The following is a 22,658-nucleotide window of genomic DNA, read 5'->3' as shown; positions in this document are numbered from 1 at the left end:
CTTACGCAACTGGAAATGAGCAACGTCAAACGCGTGCTTCGCACCATTCAGTTGTACGTATGAAAAATGGTCGTTTTCCTCAACACATTTAGTTGTGGCAGCGGGCTTCATATTTAGAAAGACGATTATTCGTACCTAATCGGCGTGTGTTAGGATGCCATGAATATCATGTACTTTTTCCTTCTGTTTCCTGTGAAGTTATCATCGATCGGGTGCAGTTAAAAAACAGCTGGACCTCTTTAAGTGACTGCAAACAAAATGAACTGACCTATAGTGATGCTCTATGCAGTTTATTTGGCTGCAGGATTGTTTTGCGTACATTTTACTATCCAAACAACTGCAAGGCAGAGCACTCTTCAAATGTATAAGTTCATCTGTCTAGATTTGCTTTGCCTTCCTTAAACACATGTATCTATCCATCTATGCGATTTCATCCGTCTACATAGTGGTTACACTTGTGACTTTATCTACCTGTCTCTTTCTGTTCACTTACTCAGATTTCAGGTCGCCCGTTTTTACAGCCTTTGCGAAAACATGTGCCATCTTCCTCATGCCAACCTTACTTGTGTAGGCCGCGCACAAGAAGCACGTTCCAACGCTGCGAGGTAAAAACGAATATAGATTAGTGCAATGCTCGAAAAGTTTTCTCACGGAGAATATATGAAATATGCAGCTGTGTACTTCGCGTTTAATGATGCAGGCGATTTTGTGCAGATTTTCATCCTAAGCCTTTGTTTCCTGCCATTAACATCCTTTCCCCAAAGATGTTTATTTTGACGGACTTCATTCTTGCTCATTTAGTTAGACTCGACAGATATCTACAGCGTTCAAAGCTCCCTGCTGTGATGCGCACCCTAGTACAGGTATTTCTGAAGTGTGCGTTTTGCATAAGTGTTTTAAATGCCTCAATACACAACTCTGTAGCAGACCGACTGAGCTGTCTGCTTTTACCCAAGTCCGCATAACCGCCTTCCTGATGCAAGCGGTGGCGGCAGTCGCGAGTGAGCACAACATGGCGAAGTTATTTCTTTTGCATAAAGAAATAACGTTGCTACAGAGGTTTCTCACCCGCTTCCTTCAGAAGTACCAACCTCCACCTGCGCCATCTTGACCTGCACTTCTTCGGGAAGCAGGTCCAGGTCACCCACGATACGCATCCGCAGGCCCCGTTGTTGATGCCGATACCTCAGAGTGGGAGAAAAAGAGGCAAATCCATGATCATTGCGAAATCACCTCTTGCGGAAGGATTTGAAGAATCACTCCAAAGCCCATCACCGCTGTCTGTCATGTGGTGCAGTCGTTGCCCAGAAGCTACAAGAGACGGTGCATCTTGGCGCTTCTGTCGCCTTCCAATTAAACCTCGCCATGCTTTGGCCCTAACTAATGGCTCAATGGTTAGGGTGATCCCGAGAGACCCTTAATCAATTCTAGCTGTGACGATTGCGTTTTCGCAAAGGCCGAATGCAAGGCACTGTGCGCTGTCTGGGCACGTCAAGTATCCCTGGGTGAGAGAAAGAATCCGCAGTCGTCCACTATGGTTTACACCATTGCCTCAGTCACTTCGGAACTTCAGGCCACTGAGATAAGGCTAAGCCATCACCTCGATTTGAGTGTGGAATCCAAGCAGCGGAATCTACGAAAATGTGTGCCATAAACGTATGCCTTAACATTATCAAGAGGGTATGTCTGAACTCACGACGATATATTCAATTGACTCAAGGAGAGCTCGGTAAAATAGAGGAACGTTCATTGTTTTGCGGTGCCTTTAGATCGTAGTATAAAAAGTAAACAACTACATGAATAAAACATTATGGGTACACAAGCTCAGCCTTTAAAGGACCCGTAAAAAGCTGTTAACTAAGATTATAAAACGCACACGAGTAATGCGTATATAATCAGTCTTTTTCGCAACTCAAAACGTTTCAAGCTAAGGTGATTAAAGCCGATCCTCATCTCTCCCTTCTGAAAGCACGCTGCCGCGGAAGAAAAAAAAAATATAAAAAACAAGCCATAACGTCGCCCCTCCACGTCCCGTTCCGGCCGCGTCTCTTGGGTGCGTCCAATAAGTGGGCGCACCCATCTAGCTCCGGTGACGTCATTCGGGAGTTTTGCATCCATAAAAGGTTCGAGCGGGGAAATTTGTCGCCCTAATCGGTCACGAGCGCTTGCTAGGCGCGCTTATTAGAAATTGTTTGTAAATTAAAGGCTCCAAGCAAAGCTTTTAAATTTGGCTGGGATACTCATAAAGATCGCCTTTATGGCTTTCTTCCAATAGAGTAATAGAGCTAGTACCGTTTCAAGTGCCCTTTACGGGAAGGAAGAAACACGGGTAATCGTTTTTGTTCGCCCCTGCCGCCACGGACTTTGCTACTCGCTCAGTAATTAACCCTTTAATTAGTGCCTTTATTATCTCACACATGCTTATTAGTGTACAGTCGTGAACAAGATTTTGTAAAAACACTAGAAAGAGATATAAAAAGCCCACTTTAGCCAATACCTACAAAAGGAACACGCCTGCGGTGCCCAGAAGTTGGGGCTCTGACTCGGAGTATCGAGGGTCCGGTTCCCACCTGGCACTCCGTAAAGCTTCAGCCAACACAGCCAGGTCATGTCGTGTCGTGACGTCACAGAACAAGTCGCCAAATCACTGTGCGGCCATGTTGCTTGTCAGCTAATTATCATTTATTTATGGCGTTAAGTTTGCCAGCGGCATAAAATGTGGTACTAAATGTGGCATTAAACAAATGCGTCCAGTCAAGTCATGTGTAACAAATAACATAAATAGCTCATTTTGTTTTGCATAATTGAAGTGTGATAAAGAACAGAGACGTGCACGAAAGCGACATAGAATTCTATTAGACGCTCTGGATGACTACGTGATATTCACTCCTCGATCAATGGGTTCACTAGATGTAGTTTGTTATTACCATCGTTATGTCATGAAGTCCGAAGCAAAATGTTACTTACAAACTTCACGGTATATTTACCTCTTCTAGAGTAGTATTTCGGTCGACTTTGACACACGCATAAGTTCTCTCATTTCCGCTTATTCCAACGTGGCTAGGTATTAAGCAGAACCTGATAATGTGTCCTTGGGTTACGTTACGTATTGTATCTCCTGCTTCTGCGTCTTTGTTGCTTAGTGCACTGATTACGCTGGGGAAGTCAATGTAGCATATACTGTTTTTGGCGTTGTCCTTCACTATTACACTTATTTGCTAATTAGGAGGTAATAGAGGTCTGTCCGTAGCTAACGAATTTTTGGGATGTGTGAACATGCAAGCATGTCTCTTCTGTCCTCAAGTGGCTATTGATATATTTCAATAAACACCGCTTATAGGTGAAGTTACGTATGCTCTGGATTGAAGACGCAAACCTATGACTGGGGCACTAGGTCCAGTAGTTTAAGGTACGAAGTGTTCGCAAACCCATATACTATTCAAGCGTAGTATTGTGTTAGCGATAAACTCCTAAAATGCATGTCCTGTCAGCTGCACGGTGTTTTCGTGAAACGATTATTGGAAATTATCAAAGGTAGGGAGCCTTTCCTTAGTAGATTTATGTAAGAGAAGTGGCACGTTTCTGTTGACATTATAGTGCCTAAAATGTGTGCTGTGGTTTTACTCCTAATGCAGTGTGATTGAGATAAGGCGCGGGATTCGTCAGCAAGGCTTGTTTAAGCAAGAATAGCCAGTGATTTTAGCGTGGTGGGTCTGAACTTTGTTTCTGTCTGTCCATGTGGCTAGTTAATTTACTGGGAGCTGAATTTGTTTCTCGCACGCCGGTAGGCCGTAGGATATGCATGAAACATGGGCGCCATCGACGTGATAGAGAAGGGATAGTAGGAGTACTTTTCCTGTGGAGTTCCTATGGAGGGCGTTCTTAACGAAGTTCCTGGAAAGAGTGACGCCACGACGTGCTTCAAGAATAGCAGGACAAAACGTCGCTATATAATTTACTCATTATACAGCGGATGCAGACATCTCCACAGTAGCTCACAGCTCTGAAACTTCATTTGATGTCGCACGCAGGCTATCTCGTGATGAAAAAAAGAAATGTAAGGCAGTCATTTCTGTGCATAACGACTTGTTGGACTGTGTTTGCAATTCCGACATGATAGTCCAATTGTTGAGCACGATTTCTTCAAATCATGTTTATCTCTATATAAAAGTTACCAGGATTTAAAAAACAAAAAGGTTAAACAAAGATTCCAAAAAGCTTTGAAAAACTAAATTATTCAGGTAGGCAGCTCGTGACGGCTTCGGGCCTGAGTTGCTATGGCAATAGGCTTTCCAGATTGTGATAAAAAATGACTACCTACGGTCTACTGCCTTAGTACCGCACTTGTGAAGACAAATTTAGAAGATATAGTTAGACGAAATTAAGGAAAGGACTTGCCTGCGAGCTTCACTGCCCGGCTACGGTGGCGCAGTGCATAGGGCGCTCTGCTGCGCCCACACACGCGGAATCAAATCACGACTTTGGCAGCTGCTTTTCAATGGCGGTGAAACAAAAGCACGCGTATACTTGGCGATGTTAGTGCATGTTAAAGAATTCCAGTTGGTCGAATTATTGGTACAGAGTCTCGCTTAGCCTGAATTACTTCGGGAAGTTAAACCGTGTAAACCAAACGAGCCTCAGTGTACATTCCTTGCATTCACTAGGGTACTTAGGCACTGGGCTTGCCGCAGGGCTCGGGTATCCCTTCAGTTCTGAGGACTCTCTCTTATAAACAATATGTTGCAGCCAGAAAAATATTAGCAAGAGAGAAATACCGCATAGAAGCTGTTTGATATAAAACTAATACGCGATTAAAGCTGCCGTTGAAGCTCAGTAACGTTTTAAAAATCGAATATGTTAGATTGCATCATTATGAGCTCAGAAACATATTTCATAATTTTCTGCACTACTTGTTCCTTCTCATTTTAATTCGAATTTAACCACTTCCCTCTGTTTTGATAGTTGGCTTGTAGGACACTAAACTATGAAAAGAAATTAAATGACAGCAGTAAAAGACAAAGTAGACCAGAGGAAAGCTGTTTACATACATTGCAGAAAAAATATAATTTTCTGCTCTTAGTATGGCCATGTAAGGAGCACTTGAAGTTCATAGAGGCATGATCCACAACTTCCTCATGCCCCCCGAACAGCTGCTTAGATTAAAGTGCTTAAGACGTACGCACTGTCAACTTGCACTGTGTCACTTTCTAGTGGCTTTGCTTATTTTCATTTATTTGCCTGCATGCTTATGATTTATTTGCGTGTACTTTGTTTTCTCTGCGCTTGTCGCACTCATCGTGTTATTTTCCCCAATTTTTGTGGCAGTGTGCGGCATTAAGTCCTGAAACGATAATTGTGCACTGAAGGAAAAATTATGGCCCGTCATGATCAGCGGTCTCTCCTTGTTAGCTTTAATGTAGTGACTAGGAATCCTGTAGCGTGTTATCTTGAGGCCCTGTGTCTTGACATCAAAAGTGCAGCCGACTTATTAACTGACAGCAGTGCATGACAGAAGCAACTTAGTCCTCCCCTTAAAACGCTCCCCTCAAAAGCCAAACATGCATTGCACTCACAAGCAATCCAAAGTTCTGGAGCAGAAGCGGACGACCTCGGTTAAGTAGGTATCCACTTCAGAGGCGTCACGAAGCAAGTTGAGATCGCTGAGCAAGTAGAATGACACTTTGGTGACGCCCAAGTGAGCCATGTAGTTCCATATCTGGAGGGGTATGGAGCGGCGGAAAAGAATCTAAAAGGCCCGCTTGATCGCAAAGTTAAATCAACCAGCCGAAATTCTACAAATCGACCTCTTTTGTAAGCACCTTTTTTGCACTCCTCTTTGCAGCTTTTGCACCTCATCTGCACTTGCAGCCAGAGGGGAAAAGGGTTGGTGGCTAAAGTCACTAGGGACATATTGTTACGGGGTGGCAAGCAAGTGGACAGGCAGATGGTCGTTGGCGATGTGAGATAACGCTTCATGAATGTAGGCAGGCCTAGCGCAAGCGCTCCTACCCAAACTGCTGCCCGCTTCTTCGTCCTCGTCCTTAATATATAACAAAAATCGCTGAAAATTTTCATTTCTTTGGTAGGTGCTGTAATAAAGAGAATTCTATCGGCACACATGTCAGCAGTTCGCGCTATGTGTAGTAAGCTATGCATTACCGAAACGACAAGTATTTGCGAGTCAACGAACTAAGTCACCCAAACGGGCTTCACTGCAATGCGAGCGATATATCTGGCATTAAAACACCCGCAGCTCAGAAAATTGTGCCAATGAAGAGAGGTGAGGATATCAACTTTGACTGATGTGCGAAGCCTTAGCGTGAAAAACAAAACAGCACTCCCGCTGGCATAACTACTCATTGGTCAACCATAAACACTCTACCAATACGATCTGCATTCATTAGTTTTCATTCAAGACATTTTCTTACGACCTTCAGTATAACGAAAGCCGAGCAAGACGCAGAGATATCTTGTATCTATTCGGAAAGCGGTGAGTTGCCGGCGGCACACGTGGGCATCTCATTAATCAATGAGACTCCAGAATATATTATCTGTAGTTGCCAAAATCGCCCTACTGAAAAACCAAAAGTTCTACAGGGCAAAACCTCATAAAATCTCATCTAATTGCATAGATTCCCATAAGGTTCACATCATTATCATAAAATATGGTACATAATTTGTGATAATGTAGAAGAAACTATGATACCTTATGCAATTATACGCGACTTGTGTGTGATTTCTTATGTGGATTGAGTGAGATTGTGTGAGAAAATGTGAGGTTATTGCCTCATAGAATTTTTTCAGTAGGGTGGTATGAAGGATTTTATGTCGGTGTTTTGTGCCTTCCTAGGCCCTTTAGGCTAAGTTTCACGGCTCATTCAGGACCAAAGGTGGGCATATCGCAAACGTGGCAATCTGTGACGTAGCAGCAACGGGGCAAATACGTGACCATTCAGCACTGTACGGTCAAGCAGTTTATGCCAGACTTGCAGCTGACGTTGCACATGCTGGTATACTTCACTGTCAAGCGTTCCGAGTACGGGTTAACCTTGTATGGGCTTCATTAAACCATAACTCAGTACGCAGAAGGCAACTACAGGTTCACGACTCCTCACCTGAAAAAGCTTCGGAAAGAGCAGGCCGTAAGCTGTGCTCTTTTCGATGCCGGACATCCTGGCGAAGCGTCAGTGGCCGTCCGGTATAGCGGACACGTGACGTGGCAGAGCCCCCTGCCGAAGAATCCATAGCACGGCTAGCTGGTACCACGTCAGCTGCGGCTCGTACGGAGGGTAGCAGTGGGCTAAACGGGTAGGGACAGGAACGAAATGTAAATCAGGAAGAATTATGGTAAAACTATTTGGTTTATCAGTGCTCACGAGCCTTTTTAACACCGCGTAAGAATACCGGCCCAACTTCATGACCTGATGCCACAAGGACTGAAGTGTCCCAAACAAAAGCAGTTAAATCCTAAGCACGCACATTTCTGAAACCAAAGTCTTTAGGGAGACTTTTTTTTTCAATCCCTTCGCCTTCCTTCACCAGCCGGTGCACTCCCCTCCGAAAAAAGTGATAAATGACATGCATTATCTTAATCAACAGCTTATCTTAGCGCCACAGGAAGTCGATGGCAAGAAACGAGAACAGCGCTTGCCTAAAGGGTACTCGAAACCGGAGACGCGCCGCATAACAGCTTTTTTGGTCCTACTGAACAATCCTGTGACGTCAACTTTACCGACAGCGCGTATTTACCCTTATATCTTTTCTGATAAATCCAAAGAATGCTTAACGTTTTCTAATTACGTTTTCAGCAACGAAACGTCCACTAATGTCCCACATTTAGGTAGACGCCTGGAGTGCGTCGGAAGAGAAGAAAGAAAGCCGGAAGGGACACACTGGACGTCTTTTGGCTTGATATATGGAGTTACACGTCAAAAACCGACTCAGGCTCTCAGAAACGCCGTAGAGGACGGTTCCGGAAATTTCGACAACCTAGAAATTTTTGACGAGCACTGACATCCCACAGCTTACGGGCGCCTTTTTTTTGGCCTCTATCGAAAAGCGGCCGCCGCTGCCGGATTTCGATCCAGAATCCTGGATGTTGTTTGCATTTGCCTTCCAACGATACGCTGTCTTCTAATATCATCTGCTCTTACGGAACGGCTGCCTCACTGCGTTCTAATGACTTCGCCTGCTTCTCGAAGTCATGTATATATATATATATATATATATATATATATATTGGGGAAATGAGGGTGCTCGATATAAGACATGAAGGACAGAAGCCAACAGTTGGCGAGGCCAAGGAAAGCGTTGGGGATGGTACTTTATGGCTTTTTTTTAATGTTTACTTGGATAATCACAGAAATTAGTAATGTAATCTGTTTAGGGGAAAGATAATTAGACACAAAGTAGAAGAAAAAACAACGTGCCGATGGTGGGATATATATATATATATATATATATATATATATATATATATATATATATATATATATATATATATATATATATACATTGTAAGCGCGGTGCCAGGCGTTTCACCTCTTGCACGTGTACATACGCAGCATCGTCATCATTCATCGTTGTTCGGAAGATCACGCAGCACAGAGTTCCAGATATGGGCTGGCATTACAGACGTTTGTTCGAGTGGCGGCTCACAAGCGGTGGATGTGCCCTTAGTATCCCAAGCCTCTCGCTTTAACCTGTCTACTGCTCATACTTCTCATCGAACGGGGTTGCCACAGGACACATAAGAAAGCTTGGCAAAGAGAAGGGTACCGCGAATTGGAAAACGTACGGCAAAATTTGGGCATTGCACTCTCGGATGCGGATAGAAAAACATACTTCGTTTTATACATACCTCATCATCACCAGTGTCGAGTTCCCTGCGTTTTTGCGTCCTTGCACTAATAGCAGTAGTAAAGGTATGTTTAAAAACTAAAAACACCGTTCTATGAATATGCCCATATCAACGTCACTATCAGTGTAGAGTGGAATGACGAGATATCGACTTCTGTCGATGTACCGGGAGCCAGACAGTGGTATCCGTACTCCAAGATTTTTTTTTAATCAATATTTGTATTCAGATTGTGATGAGCGGACTGGAATTAGACACCCGTCGAAGGTTGTTGGACGTGTGATCACCCTTAAACAGGACTGCCCCTGTACCATATGCGACCGCAGTGTAGCTGCAAACATAATATCTCATCTTCTTACGTGAATGCTTTACCCCTGCTAAGCTTTCTATCTCTTCGAATCTCCTCCGTTACCTTGAATGACCATATACCTTATCTCCTCTACACTAGTTGCCCTTCACGCGTTTCCATCCTATTCTAGGTTCCAGCTAGGACCTAGAATAGAGTAGTCTGCATCACCCTGGGATAGAGCGCTCCAGCGCCGCGCTTCAGTGGGAAAACAAAGAGAAATGCCGTCGCAGTGGCTACGCTCTAACGACATTTCCACGAAAGTAGCCCAGATAATCAGATAGACACGCTAGGTACACACGTACGTTTTCATCAGAACCGTCGGACGGGCTCCAATTTGGTTTTTGGTTTTTCGGTATGTACTTCTCAAGAGCTCTCTTCAAGGCTCGATCGGCGTGGGTTAACGCCCCTAAGTGATTCAGTCTATCGGAGACTCATTACAGGAAGGTGCCAAAACTTTCGACCACCTAGATTCTGCCCAAGGATGATGTAGACTGAGCACCTGCAGCAGGCGTGTATTGAGAAAACATTATTCGGGAAGAAGGCAGTGCACTGTAAATTTTGTAGCGAAAGCTACATTGGGCCACAGTCTCGTCATTTCGCCGTGCCTATCCGTCCCTGTTCGAAGAGCGAATAAGAAGAAAAAGAAGAATAAATTGGAAAAGAAGAAGAAGACAGGTAAATGGGTAGTTGGTAGAGGCGAACAACAACAGCGAGTTGCTAGGACAGAAGGTTCGTTCGAACTTTGTGACAACAGTGTGCCCCGGAGTTCGACGTAGCGTCGGTGTCATACCACTAGAAGTCTTCTACACCCGAATGAGAATGGTCAGCGACGAGAGGCAAGGGGTGCTCATACGTGAAGTGATTCCCCGATGGCGCAAATAAAGCTGGAACCATAAACTACTATGCGGAAAAGCCATCTCATTACTTTCAAGCCAAACCTAAGCGTAGCCATGCAGATTGCTCTCGCATAACTCCTGGTTTAACCACAAACTAAACCAAGGCTAATTTTTACCCACCGAACTGGGTATTGGGTGAAATGTATTCCAGATGATATATGCCGCGAAATTATATAGCCAAAACAAAAGGGGGTGAGGCGCTAGAACCTTGATTTTGTGGTTACCCGAGCCCTCTCACGTGCCTGGCTGGCCATGTAATCATACCTGATTAAATACTGAAGTGTTACTTCGAACTTTTGCAAGTTGTACTAGTCACCCAACAAAATGAAGAATCGCCGAAGGATCACCCCACCGCCGCTCAGCTGTAATTGAATTGCGCTCCACGCCTTACCCAGAAGACGCGGATTTGCTCCCGGTCGCAGCGGTCGTCTTTCTGTGCTATTGAAACGTAGTGTAGCGAACCCATGTACTGTGCGACGTCAGCGTGTGTTTAAAAACTCCGGTGGTCTAAATTATTTAAAGTCGTCCGCGAGGCACTCATGTCACCCTAAGTAGCTTTGAGATGCTAACCAACAATCACCAGAAGTTCAACACTTTACCCTTTGCTAATCGGTGCATGCTATCAAGCTTTACGCGACCTTGCCTTGCTGTGAACCTGCCGCAACTCGTTGCTGGGCGTAGACACGAGTGGTCATAGAACACATATCCAGCTCCGATCAACGCTCCCCTTTTTAGCGTGACTCGCAGCTTGTCAGGTCTAAAATTTCATTTCAGCTGCGTTTCTCATCAAAAGATGCCTACCCCCTGTGGTTATTCCACGAGTTAATTTCTTTGTTGTCAGTAGCATGTGCTGGTCATATTGAGGGCCAGAAATAGAAGGATAAACAGTGCACTGCGCTTGACCCAACAGCTGCAATTGTATCCTATTCCGGCGTCGTATAGCATATTCTGCCCTTACTGAACTCGCGGTTCCAGCTATATATAGCAGTTATCTCTATCTTTCTGACATCGCAGTGAGGTCGCCGGGTAATTCTAGAAGTTTTCTCCCAAAGCAGATAGATTAGTAGCGCGTTACTGCGAAGAAAAATGCGTGCAGCTTTGAATCCGGCGAGTAATTTTTGTTCTGCTTATCCAGCGTCATGTGTATCTCGCGTATAAAATATTATCCCTGCCCCTGCGGTGTCGGTTTCGGAAACTGCAGTGTTTCACTGCTGGAATCCGTAACAACTGCGATGTTATGTACAGACGTATGTACACCTGCCGTCATACGTCTATTGAGAAACCTTTGGTGAACAAATGTTATATATTTTTTTCATAAGGTGCTAGTCTGTGTTGTGTTAGTCGTATAATACCAGTCTCTATGCACGTTTTTCGGGTTGAGACGAATATTGAGAAGAACTGACTTTTTTCCTTTAAAGCGAATTTATAAGTAGTGTTATTAGCTTATTTGTACACAGTATTAAAGTACGCGCAGCTCGTGGCCAAGTTCGTATTTCCAATTTCACTCTAAGAGCTCTGCAGCCTCTATTACCTCATTTTATTTACATAATTTATAACCCCATTCGAACAGAGTGCACTGCCTTCTAAGTGGAAGTGTGCGAATGAAGTATTTATTGTAAAGAGCAGAGAAAAAATAATATCTAAATAAAGACCCCATCTCTCTAATTAGCGTGTGTTGTAAAATTTTTGAGGGTATCATTTATATTTACCACATGAGTTTTTTAACCGCAACAACTTTGTCATCTGAACGCAACATAATTTCATAGCTATACTTTCATGTGAGACAACGCCAGTAGAATTTACACGACATTGCCTCATCACCTAACTGTAGTAAGAAAGTAGATAGTACATCTTTGGAGTACAATGTTTGATATGCTATGGCACACATTGGTGTCACTGAATTCTATTTTAAGTATACCCGCTGAACATATGATCTGGACATATATATGATCATGTCTACTTGATAAAAAGCAGCGAATGATTCTCGATGGAGCATTTTTTTCTTTACGCCAAGCGTATAGAGCCTAGTGCCCAGAAATGCGGCGCAACGTACACGAACACATGAATAGAAACACAACACAAGCGCACTCTACCAACTGTAACATGAAACTGTGCACGCACTTCTTCAATCAGCCACCACTTTCTCTTCTACACCCAAGCACATCTCACTCGCATACCTCTTCTTTTCCAAGCAGGTGTCTAGCCAACATTAATCATACAAGTCCATCACTCACACTGTCCCAGCATGGCACTCACAACTTCCATTACATGGATACACATTAGAAAAAAACTCCAAATATATGCAACTCCCACTTACAACGTTCGTGTTCACTCCTACTCTTCATGTAGGTCAGTCTTCCGAAACGTCTTCAATAAGATAATTCTATCCAAAAGCACCTCCAATAAACACAAATCTCTCCAACAACTCAGGAGGATTCCTCAAGAAAGAAAATTTATTTTCTGCGTAAAAGCAGTGGCAGCTGCATATGTTTGGTGGTTTTTTCTAGCTTGTGTCTATGTGGTGGAAGGTGTAAACCTGACATGCTTGGATGATATGAGTGACGGACTGGGATGATTGCGCTGCTAACATTTAATGTCGGCTAGACATCTGCTTGGCAAAGAAGAGGTGTGCGAGTGAGATGTACAAGGGTGTAGAATAGGAAGTTGTGGCTGTGTTCAAGAGGAAGTACAGTCTTTGTCAAAAGTGTAGAGCCCAGGGGGTCTGCTTCTGAGTCACTTCGTGCGGCTTGTAATGCATCGCCAATGTTGCAAATTTTTTGGTGGTAAGAAGATTTTTTGTCCTACCCTCTACAATGGGAAAGACCTCCAATATTCCAAATCGGCGCCACTACAGGGCTCAGAAGCGGACACCCCGGGCTCTACACTTTTTACAAAGCCTGCACGTGTTCAGTTTCATATTACAGTTGGTAGTGTGCACTTGTGTTATGTTTCTATTCACGCGTTTGCGTACATTGCGCCGCATTTCTGGGTACTATGCAGCACTAACCCGCCCTTCAGGCAGTTATTCTGTATAAAGCTTGTTCGGTCGAAACGCCGTCGGCATCATTGTAGCGGTGGTAGTATTATTAGTTGTCGGCATCAGCGTATTGAAAATATTCGTGCGCCAAAATCGTGATTGATCGACAGGATTATGATGCCACAATAGCACGAGTTCATCCGGGGATTTCAAGCTCCCCACAATCAAAATAAAGCTATCAAATATATTCAGCGAAATATATTTGTCGCTAATCGCGTTCGAGGCAAGGTCGTCTGCATGCCAGAGAGGTTCAGGCAACGCGTAGGCCACGAAGAGTTCTTTTTCTTCATTGTCTGTCTTGGACATAATGCACACAATAGAAAGAATATTTACAGTGATCCCCTTGCATGTGGCAATTTTATAACCAGCCCGTCACAGCTGGCAATTCGTCGTACTACAATTCCCTCAGGGTCAACGAAGGTCTTCAAGAGCCATTCAGGAACTTGATTAGCACTTTTCGGTATTTCCGCAAAGCAGTACATGCGTTAGCGGAAGTAGATTTCGGCTGGTCTTGCATCTAGTTCACAATGCTATCCAGCCATTCTCGAACATCAAATACTGTGGAGGCCAATGAGCATTATTGTATCATAAGTCCGTTTTCTAGAGAGAAATCGTATTTGATACGGGTCAAGTGGAAAGTCTTTCTGAATTGTTCCTTTCCGGATGTACCATAAGTACACATCTTCCTAAGAATGGAAGATTGCATGATCAGTGGTCATGAGCTGTTTGCAAATCAAAGAACCTGCACCCCAAAGGATTACAATCATTTTTTAAGCCTTTATAGGCTCATAAGAGTGCGTATGTGAGTCCGTCTGTCCGCAGAAAGTGTTACACTAAACCTGTCAATCAAATGACGGCGGGATTCTGCTTAATCTTTAATAGAAAAAAAAACATATTCTACCTGGAACCGAACTCTTACCCTTCTGGTCGAAATTATATCCAAAACCCCGTTCAGACTACGTGCGCTACGTGTGGCTCGTTTGTAAAGATTGTAAACGTAAACGCAGAAAAAACGCATTGAGTCTGTTCAGCCTGCTGTCGCATTGAGCGGTAAGTTGCCAACGTCTGCTTCTAGCGTGGTCATAAATGGCGGCGAACCGGCGACATTTACGACTAGCATAGTTACGGCTGTTATTGCGCGAACAATGCGCACAGCCGCTTCGCTTCTCGCTTACCTGTCGTGGGGCTTTCAGTCCTACCAGATTTCGCGCGCAAACCAGCTAGGAGGCGACATCATCTGACGCTCTTACAATGCTCCTAAATCTCGGCTTATTGGTGTTGTGTCGTTAATTGTGACTACTCGCAGCTTGATGATGTGCAGTGCGGAATATTCTCCGCTGTTTAATGATCAGCCTCTCATAAAAGAAGTGCAGCACAGGGTGGTTCTCTAGAACCAGTGGTGGACCTCGTGCCGAGATAAGGGCAAAGCGATGCCTGGCTGCAAATTGCCAGCACGCTAAGTCAAAGTTGTCAGTGCTTTTCAACTTTTTCACGTGCGGACAAACTAGCAACAACCAAATATGCTTTCCCTTGTTTAGAAAAGTGAGGTTATGGCACCGGGCGAGCGTTGATAATGACGGTTGTGCGCCACCTGTTTTATCCAAGTGCATTCTCGCAGCCCATCGGCTTCGTTGACGAGTGAGGGTACAGTTTTCCTGCAGCGAAAGGCCGATGAACGGCGAGATTGCCGCCGGGCCACAAAGCGCAGCTGGCGCGTACCCATTGCTGTTTGAAAGAGGCCCATCGTGAAAGAGAAAACGGCAGCAGAATCTTCCGACAGGCGACAATGGGGGAAGGGAGTAAATCGGACGCGTTCCGCGGGCGTTTCAGTGTCTGTCTCGCGCCCCGTATCAATGTTTGGAGTTGGCAGTACGACCGTTTGAGTCACCGCCCCGAATAGTTTCTAAGGTCGCTCCGGGACACTGGTAAACTGGATATCGCAAGCAGGGATGCAGACGGACCGCGCACCAGAACTCTCTGCAAGCGGAGGTTGTCGAAAACCTTCCTTCATCGTGCTTCCCCAATATTCTCAAGTGTTTGCCAAGAGAGTATTGGGGAAGCGCGATGAAGGAAGCTAATGGACAACACCACTGTCACACTGCAGCGCCTGCCGCGGACAGGCACGCGGTACAGAAGACGACTTGACGAAACCACATTCTTCTATCACGCGCCCATCTGCGTAGGTTCAGTGCACAGACAATGACAAGCTCATTTTGAGCTTGAATAGCCTCGACCTTTGTTAACAGCCGCTTGCTAACCGTGGCAATGTTCAATAAATGCAAAACCCAGTTGGTCCAGAGCGGTAATTGGTTCTTCATAAGAAAAGTAGCTTACCGAATGGCATAGTGTAGCCTGAATGCAGCCTGAAGCGGCTTTAGTTCTTATTGCCTAGCGCTCCTGCCGTCTCTACAGCAACGTAGAGGTGCAACAACGACGCCTTATACGCGGTCTCCGGGGGGGGGGGGGGGGGGGGGGGCGCATGGCACACGCCATCTGCCGCCAGCTACGAAGACCGATAGCCGCAACGAGCGCGCGCTATCGCCAACGAGTGGAGCTTCTCACCCAGAATCCGGCACTTAAGAACACACTGTGATAGGCCGGGTTATGTCATATAAAGACCACAGTAGAATCAACCCAAAAAGTTTTCGCCTTATCGCTCTTGCCTAGAGAACATTTTTTTTCTTACAAATAATTTCGAAGCTAAAGTTTTGTGTGTAACTTAAAAAGGAAACGTTCGGCCGCTGCTGGCGCCTGCATTTTTTTCACTAGTTTTGTTGCATTACTTCCCTGGCCAACACTGTACTCAGCCCAGTCTTGGTCAAAAGTCCTGAAAGCAAACGATTTTCGTTTCAGCGAAAAATAAAACTATCATGCCATCAATGAAGATCAAATAGAATTTAAAATAATCTGAACTGATTTCAGCTAGAAATTGTCTCATAGCATTTTACGGCCCTTTATCTTTAATGGCGTCGTAAAAGCTTCATTTTGCCACTGAAACGAAAATTCTTTATCTTCAGGACTTTTGACCAATAGTGCATATAGGTTTAAGGTAGAAAAACATCACATAATTTACAATATAGTTTTTTAATTTATGGTAGATAGATAGCGCTGTGAAAAACGTTCATAAAAAAATCTAATACCTATATCCACTTCCCTGAACTAGCCCAAAATTCATTCTCAGTTCCGAAAATTCATTCTGGTAACACGTACATGGCCCAACCTTGACAAATTGTACGAAGCATGGGTCACAAAAATTAAAATCCTCTTAATGATCTATCGAACAAAAAAAGATGACTCAGTACAAGTCTTCCATCCTTTACCCTCCTTAACAGCTTTGTCCTGCGGCAACATTCCCAGCTCGCAGCCCAAATAAAAACTTCGAACATACGATGCAGTTTCTAACATTCAGTCGTGAGCAGTGCAGTACTGTGCCACTTACCACACCTTACTTATGATTAATGAGTTGCACGCTAAATCCCTGGCAAAAATGGTTAACTGCGCCCCTTTCCACTTGTCAGCTCTGGCGCGGTTGTATTCCAGCTGCCCTTTCCAAAGCGGTCCACTACGCCCAGGACAGAATAGCAAAGTGAACAGGAGTCGCTGGTCATCCTCGATGCCAAAACATAATGCATTGCGCAGTTTACTCGACTTACTCTGGACTCCTTAAATAGCCAGCACAATCAATAGTCTTTCGTATGGCCTCATAGTCAAAGGAAACACTGTCACGTCATCAGCAGTCAGCAACTTAACTTCTGTAGCTTGCAACTTACGCCATTGAATACCTGTATTTTGAACTATGTTTAATAACAGTGCTTTAGGCTTTATACAAAACAAAAGAGAGATCAGGGAGCAGCCCTAGCCCTGGTACCGAACGCTTGACGTCTACGGGGGCTGCCGCCGAACCCTTACTGAACATTAACCTAGCTGAGCAGTTGCAGCTCGCCACGGCAACTTCCTCCCTGAACACTGGACCAACATTCAAATGATCCAGAATCAAAAATAAAGGCTCCTGTGCCACAAAATGAAAACATTTTTAAACGGTAGCAAGCGGACTTTTTGTTACATTACAAAAAACAGTAAGTACACTTCTTGCTTTATGAATATCAGGCACATGGAATGGCCTTTGATGCCACAGGTTGGATTAGCGCTTACTATTACATTCATTACCAGTTGTAGCCTGGCTAATAGTTCGTGTCTAATTATTTTGCAGTCCACAATTGTGATAAGGCCTGTATTCTGTCACCTGTCTTAATTCTGTTGTGTCTTCCATTTTCGGAATCAGGACAGTGTGTGATAAACCAAAATGTGAAGGACGTCCGAGATGCCGTGGCCAACACCGTAAAGCTCCGGAGTTGAGCTTTACGGTATTACGGAGTTGAGGTGATATTAGGTTAACCATGTCTGGGCACTGACGTTCAGGGAGAGCGAGAGGCGTATTTAATGCAAGAAAAGCGGATGCAACGCATTGCCCTGGGTGTAATCAGGTTGCATCCAGGGCATTGTCTATCAGATTTCCTTGCATTGTGGAAAGAAATATATTGGACATACAGGAAGATGTGTCAATGACAGGTTTAAAGAGCACGCTAAGGCAATATCGGAGAAGTCTGGCACTAATATCGCAGTGCACTGATAAGACTGCGTTATTTGTAGAGACCAAAAATACCCAGTTGACGTTCATAATGTGCAGTGTTTGATAAGGAATAACGACAGGTTGACCAGGGAAATTTTTGATTCATGTGCGATCAGGAACTCGGGAGACCAATGCGTTAGCACGCTTTCGGTAGTGCTGTTGAAAAAGGAAATAATTGTTTACCCTTACCGGCAGGACGTTGAAATTAAGGAAGAAGTTAGCTGCAGAGGCAAAGTGAAGGAAGAAGAGGGTGCGGGAGTTCAGGTTAATACAGTTGTCAGTGCAGCATTGTCCTGATGTCTGTGTGTGCTTCTTCTATTTTATTGCCTGCTCTGCTGCCTTTTTTGCAAGATGTTCGACCAACTAGCTCAACGTACCACTCTAATATTGCTCAAATCTATGTCTGGTGGTTATTTGCATAATTTTTGCGGATTAAGACTATACGCAAATGTCTGTGTCTAATAACAGAGGCAGGAGTTAGGTGACTAGTGACTGGCCAGAAGCACGTGAACGAAAACACCCAAGAGGTGACGCAGACGGGTATAACTCACACTGTCGCTCCGTGTATTAAACATTTGTTTAAATTGTCCCGGACATCTTTATTGCCGGGTTGAAACATGAAACGCTCTCGTGTTGTGGCTTTGGATATCGCCATCGTCACCAACTATCAACTGTGTTACGCACAGACCAAGTGCTAACGCTCGTGCCAACGATTGTAATAGCATTATTTTGAACGCGTGATCAGTCTGGTGCGATCGCTTATATAAGGTACGCCACGTGGACACGTAGACGCTGGTGAACAAACGGAGGGGGGCGGGGGGGGGGGGGGTAGGTCAAAGAGAATCGCCATTTCGTGAGCACAGAGAAAGACTGGATGATGGGAGGTGGAAGCACAAAGTGCTGACCGCAAATTGAATTCTCCCTAGTGTCATGGGGATACGGTAGCCAAAATCCATACCAGGGTACATTTCAGCAGCTATATATATAGTGCGTTTAAAGAACATTCTCGAGCAGTTCGGCGCTGTCAGATATGGATATCTGGCGTTAGATCAGGGTCTTTTGTCGCTGATAGCACGACCTGATTTGCGCATCTGGTGTAAAGTGAACTAGGAACGCTGTCACGACCTGTCGGTTTGCATGTTGGCGTCAACTAATTTAGCAGTGCTGTCACAGCCCTATTTTTGGCACATTGGCGTAAATTGATTTAGTAATGGGGTCATGGCCTGTTAATTTCATATATTCCGAAGCGAGGGCATATGTTGTTTTCTATGGTGCGTAAACTATTTATTACGCGAAAGCCTTTCTTGGCTATGTTTGCGAAAAGCTGCCCGCGAAATGTGGAAGCCAAATGTATGATATGACACCACATGAAGATTAGGCTGGTAGTCATGAGTGTGCATGTAATGACAAGAGGTGTGGAAATGTCATGTCATCCCTAGTCATGTCAAGTGAGTAATTATAGTTTAGTCATGAGTCGTAGTCAATTGCAGTTAGTAAGGTCGGAGTTATAATGTGCATGACTACGGCGTCCATTACTTGTGTACGTCCATCAAAATCATGGCAATACCTACTGACTAGTCATCACTCTTTCGTCATTTTTGTCATGACTGAAAAGTGCTAAGTCAGGATACTCTAGGACCTATTGAAGAGCAGCCAACGCACATGTGTTTTCATTTCTCCAACTCAAATTTCTGCAGCGCTCTCAAAATATTTTATTCATGTAGTCAACTTTTCGTATTAAAACTAAATATTATTCGATGGCCTGTGTAATACCTGGCTATATCCATGCATATCCGCCGCTCTCAAACTATCTCCCACCACAATCTTGGGATATACCTGCTGATTTGCTTTTCCTCACTCGGTCGTCGGTACATTTGAATCCGTCGCCACGGCATGGAGAAGTCTAAATGCATATACGCTTCCCCGAGAGGCCACTCCTGGCACCCACCGAGGGTCTGGATAGATCCCAGGTGTGCCACGTTGGATGGCTCCAAAAGGACATTTTCTTAATTTTGTCATGGTAAAACACATGAGCCCAAGAATCAAGGGTGTGTAAAATTTTTGTTGGTAGCATGCTGAACTACACCACATATTGTAGGCCTCACAGGAAAATACAAATATCGAAATTATAACTAAGCCACCCTGGGAGACCTGGGAGGCGGCCCTGTCCAACACGGACCTGTACACCTAGCGGGCCTTTGTCCAGAGAACTCAGGCAGTGGCAACGGCCAAGGGTGTCCCGGAATAAGAACTGCCACCGAGTCGCACAGCACAAATCAGTTCAGGGCATCAATAAATGTTTCTCCTCGCTCCTCGCACGAAACGCCTCTTCTTTTATGCTGAGCTCGCAAACGAGAAGTACCACATTCTTGGAGATCGCATTGTAGGCCATACACTTCCACACCTTCCATATCGTTTCCTATACATATGTTGGAAGCTATGTAACACCGCTAGGAAGGATTATGAACCACACTTCTCCGCTGGATGCAGACATTTCATGATGGACTGGTATGTACCTACAAATTGTTACATGAGGTATATGGCCAAACCAGCGTTAATTGTATGTTCAACTTTTTGTCGAGCTGCAATGACCAGGTTGACGCCCTGATGGTGATGGACTTTTGATTATCACCAGACATCCCGTTTTGATTATCACCAGACATCGGCCAGGGTGACGCGTCTGTCTTCTGCCATATCTTGCACGTGTACTCTTAAAAACCGAATATTTACCAGATCCATGGTGACGACCTTTTCATCTCTGGTGGTAAGCAGCTTAAAACGTCGGTCATAGGCAGTGTTTAGAGGATGGCGCAGACGGGTAATTTCTTCAAATTTAGATTAACGTTTCTGACCCTATGCCAAAAGTAATTATCTTCTAGATCGTTCGTCACATATAAGCCATCGGTGTCATTCAGGCGCATAGGTACGTCATACACGAGCTGAGTGTTGGCGTAATCCAAGGATTCTCCGCGTTCTTCGGTACGCGTCTTTGCCAAAAGTAGCTAAGCTGCAGTGTTTGCTTTTCAGCCGTGTTTCAGACGTGCCTTTTTACGAACTGTAATAAGAAGGCTACAGCTGATTACTGGGCCCAGCCAGACGCCCGACACATTCGTGTAAAAAGTCTCGATCAAACAGTATGTTATGTTATGCGCGATATTCCGCGTCATCAGGCATGCTTGCTACATAAACTTCTTTCAAACGTGGTTTTCACGTGCAGGTACTTACATTTAATTGGACAGGTGGACTCCCCGGAATGTTCACCTTGCGCCATCCTCGAGACTGGACCATATATTTTTGGTGTGCTCAGTGTATGCGTGTAAAAGAAGTGTGCTAGCCACTTCCTTGAAGCGTTTGGACAAGAGGCCTCTGTTGGAGGAACTGCTGCTGAAAAGGGTGTCTAGGCAGTGCGGGCTCTTTGCCGTTTTTTTTGCGCCAATGGACTTGAATCGCGCTTGTAAAGCAAGCTGCCGTGCCTGTATATATTGTTACGTGCTTTGTACGCACGGGGGGCTTATTTACAGGGATCGGTCCAAACAGGACTGCGGCGAAGCATACAAACGGCCCTTTGCCCTTGTTCTTTCTTCTTCAGCGATCTACCCGCCCGTTCTTTATCATCTTCAGTCGACGTTCTGCGAAGGCGCGTGACATTTCTCTCCTCGCAGACGAAGCCCGTCGGGCGTGTTACAGAAAACCTCTGGAATGAAAACGCTTGAGGCGGACTACATGCACCACCTGAGACTGCCGTGACCGTCGACCATACGCAGTTATGCGTGCTATTACGTAATTCAGGTCACTGATGCGTTCCAACACAACAAACGGACCGGTGAAGTGTGACAGCAGTTTTTGACAAAGACCAAGCTTACGGAGAGGTGTCCACAACCACACATAGTCACCAGGAACATAAACTTGTTGGTGTCGGGCGTCGTAGCGGTTCTTAGAACGTTCTTGTGAAGACAAAATTCGAACTCTGGCCAGCTGGCGGGCTTCTTCAGCTTTGCAGAGTGTGGTAGCAAGAGAAGGTTCGTCATGAATGAAAAATTGGAGTATGGTGTCAAAGCCACAGCGAGGCGTGCGAGCATAGAGAAGGTAGAAGGGACTGTAGCCTGTTGTCTCATGTTTCGCTGTGTTATATGCATGAGTAATGAACGGTAGAACGCCATCCCAGTCCTTATGATCTGCAGCGACGTACATAGCCAACATGGTGGTGAGCGTCCTATTAGTTGGTTCTACCACACCATTCGTTTGGGGATGATATGGCGTGGAGTGGCGAAAACTGCAGGCGCTGAGGCGAAGAAGTTCTTCGGAGCTCGCTCGCGGGCGCGCGCACAGCCCGGCGGCCACAGGAGCACAGCTACGCTGTCCGGGATTACCCCCTGCGCTCTGTAAGCCGCCAGCAACTCACGTCGTGCTAGCCGAACCACGACGTGAGTTGCTGGCGGCTTACAGAGCGCAGGGGGTAATCCCGGACAGCGTAGCTGTGCTCCTGTGGCCGCCGGGCAGTGCGCGCGCCCGCGAGCGAGCTCACGTGAGCTTGTGTGAGTACATCGAACAGGCGGGCTTGATGACCCGCCTATTTCACCTCGCCAGATAGTGCGCGCTGGGACTGAACGCTTCACGTGTGCTATTTCCCACAATAACGGCTGATCGCCCACGACAGCCGTCAGTGTTTTGTACAGTGTGCAAGTGCGTGCGTAGTGAACAGTTGCCTGGACGTGGAGCTATTGCGGAGGCCCGCCCGACGTGCCGAGTACTCAGTGACCTAAGACATTTGCGGGTGGGCCTCATGCAAAGTACTGTATACTGTACCATAGTGTATATATTTCTTTTATTTTTACCTACTCTTTTCTTTCTCCCTATCACTCACCTCTTTGATTTCCTCTACCTTCTCC

Source organism: Amblyomma maculatum, chromosome 8, assembly GCF_055883805.1.
Source record: "Amblyomma maculatum isolate TAMU_Amacu chromosome 8, ASM5588380v1, whole genome shotgun sequence".
Taxonomy (NCBI): domain Eukaryota; kingdom Metazoa; phylum Arthropoda; class Arachnida; order Ixodida; family Ixodidae; genus Amblyomma; species Amblyomma maculatum.
This window is presented reverse-complemented; position numbering follows the sequence as displayed.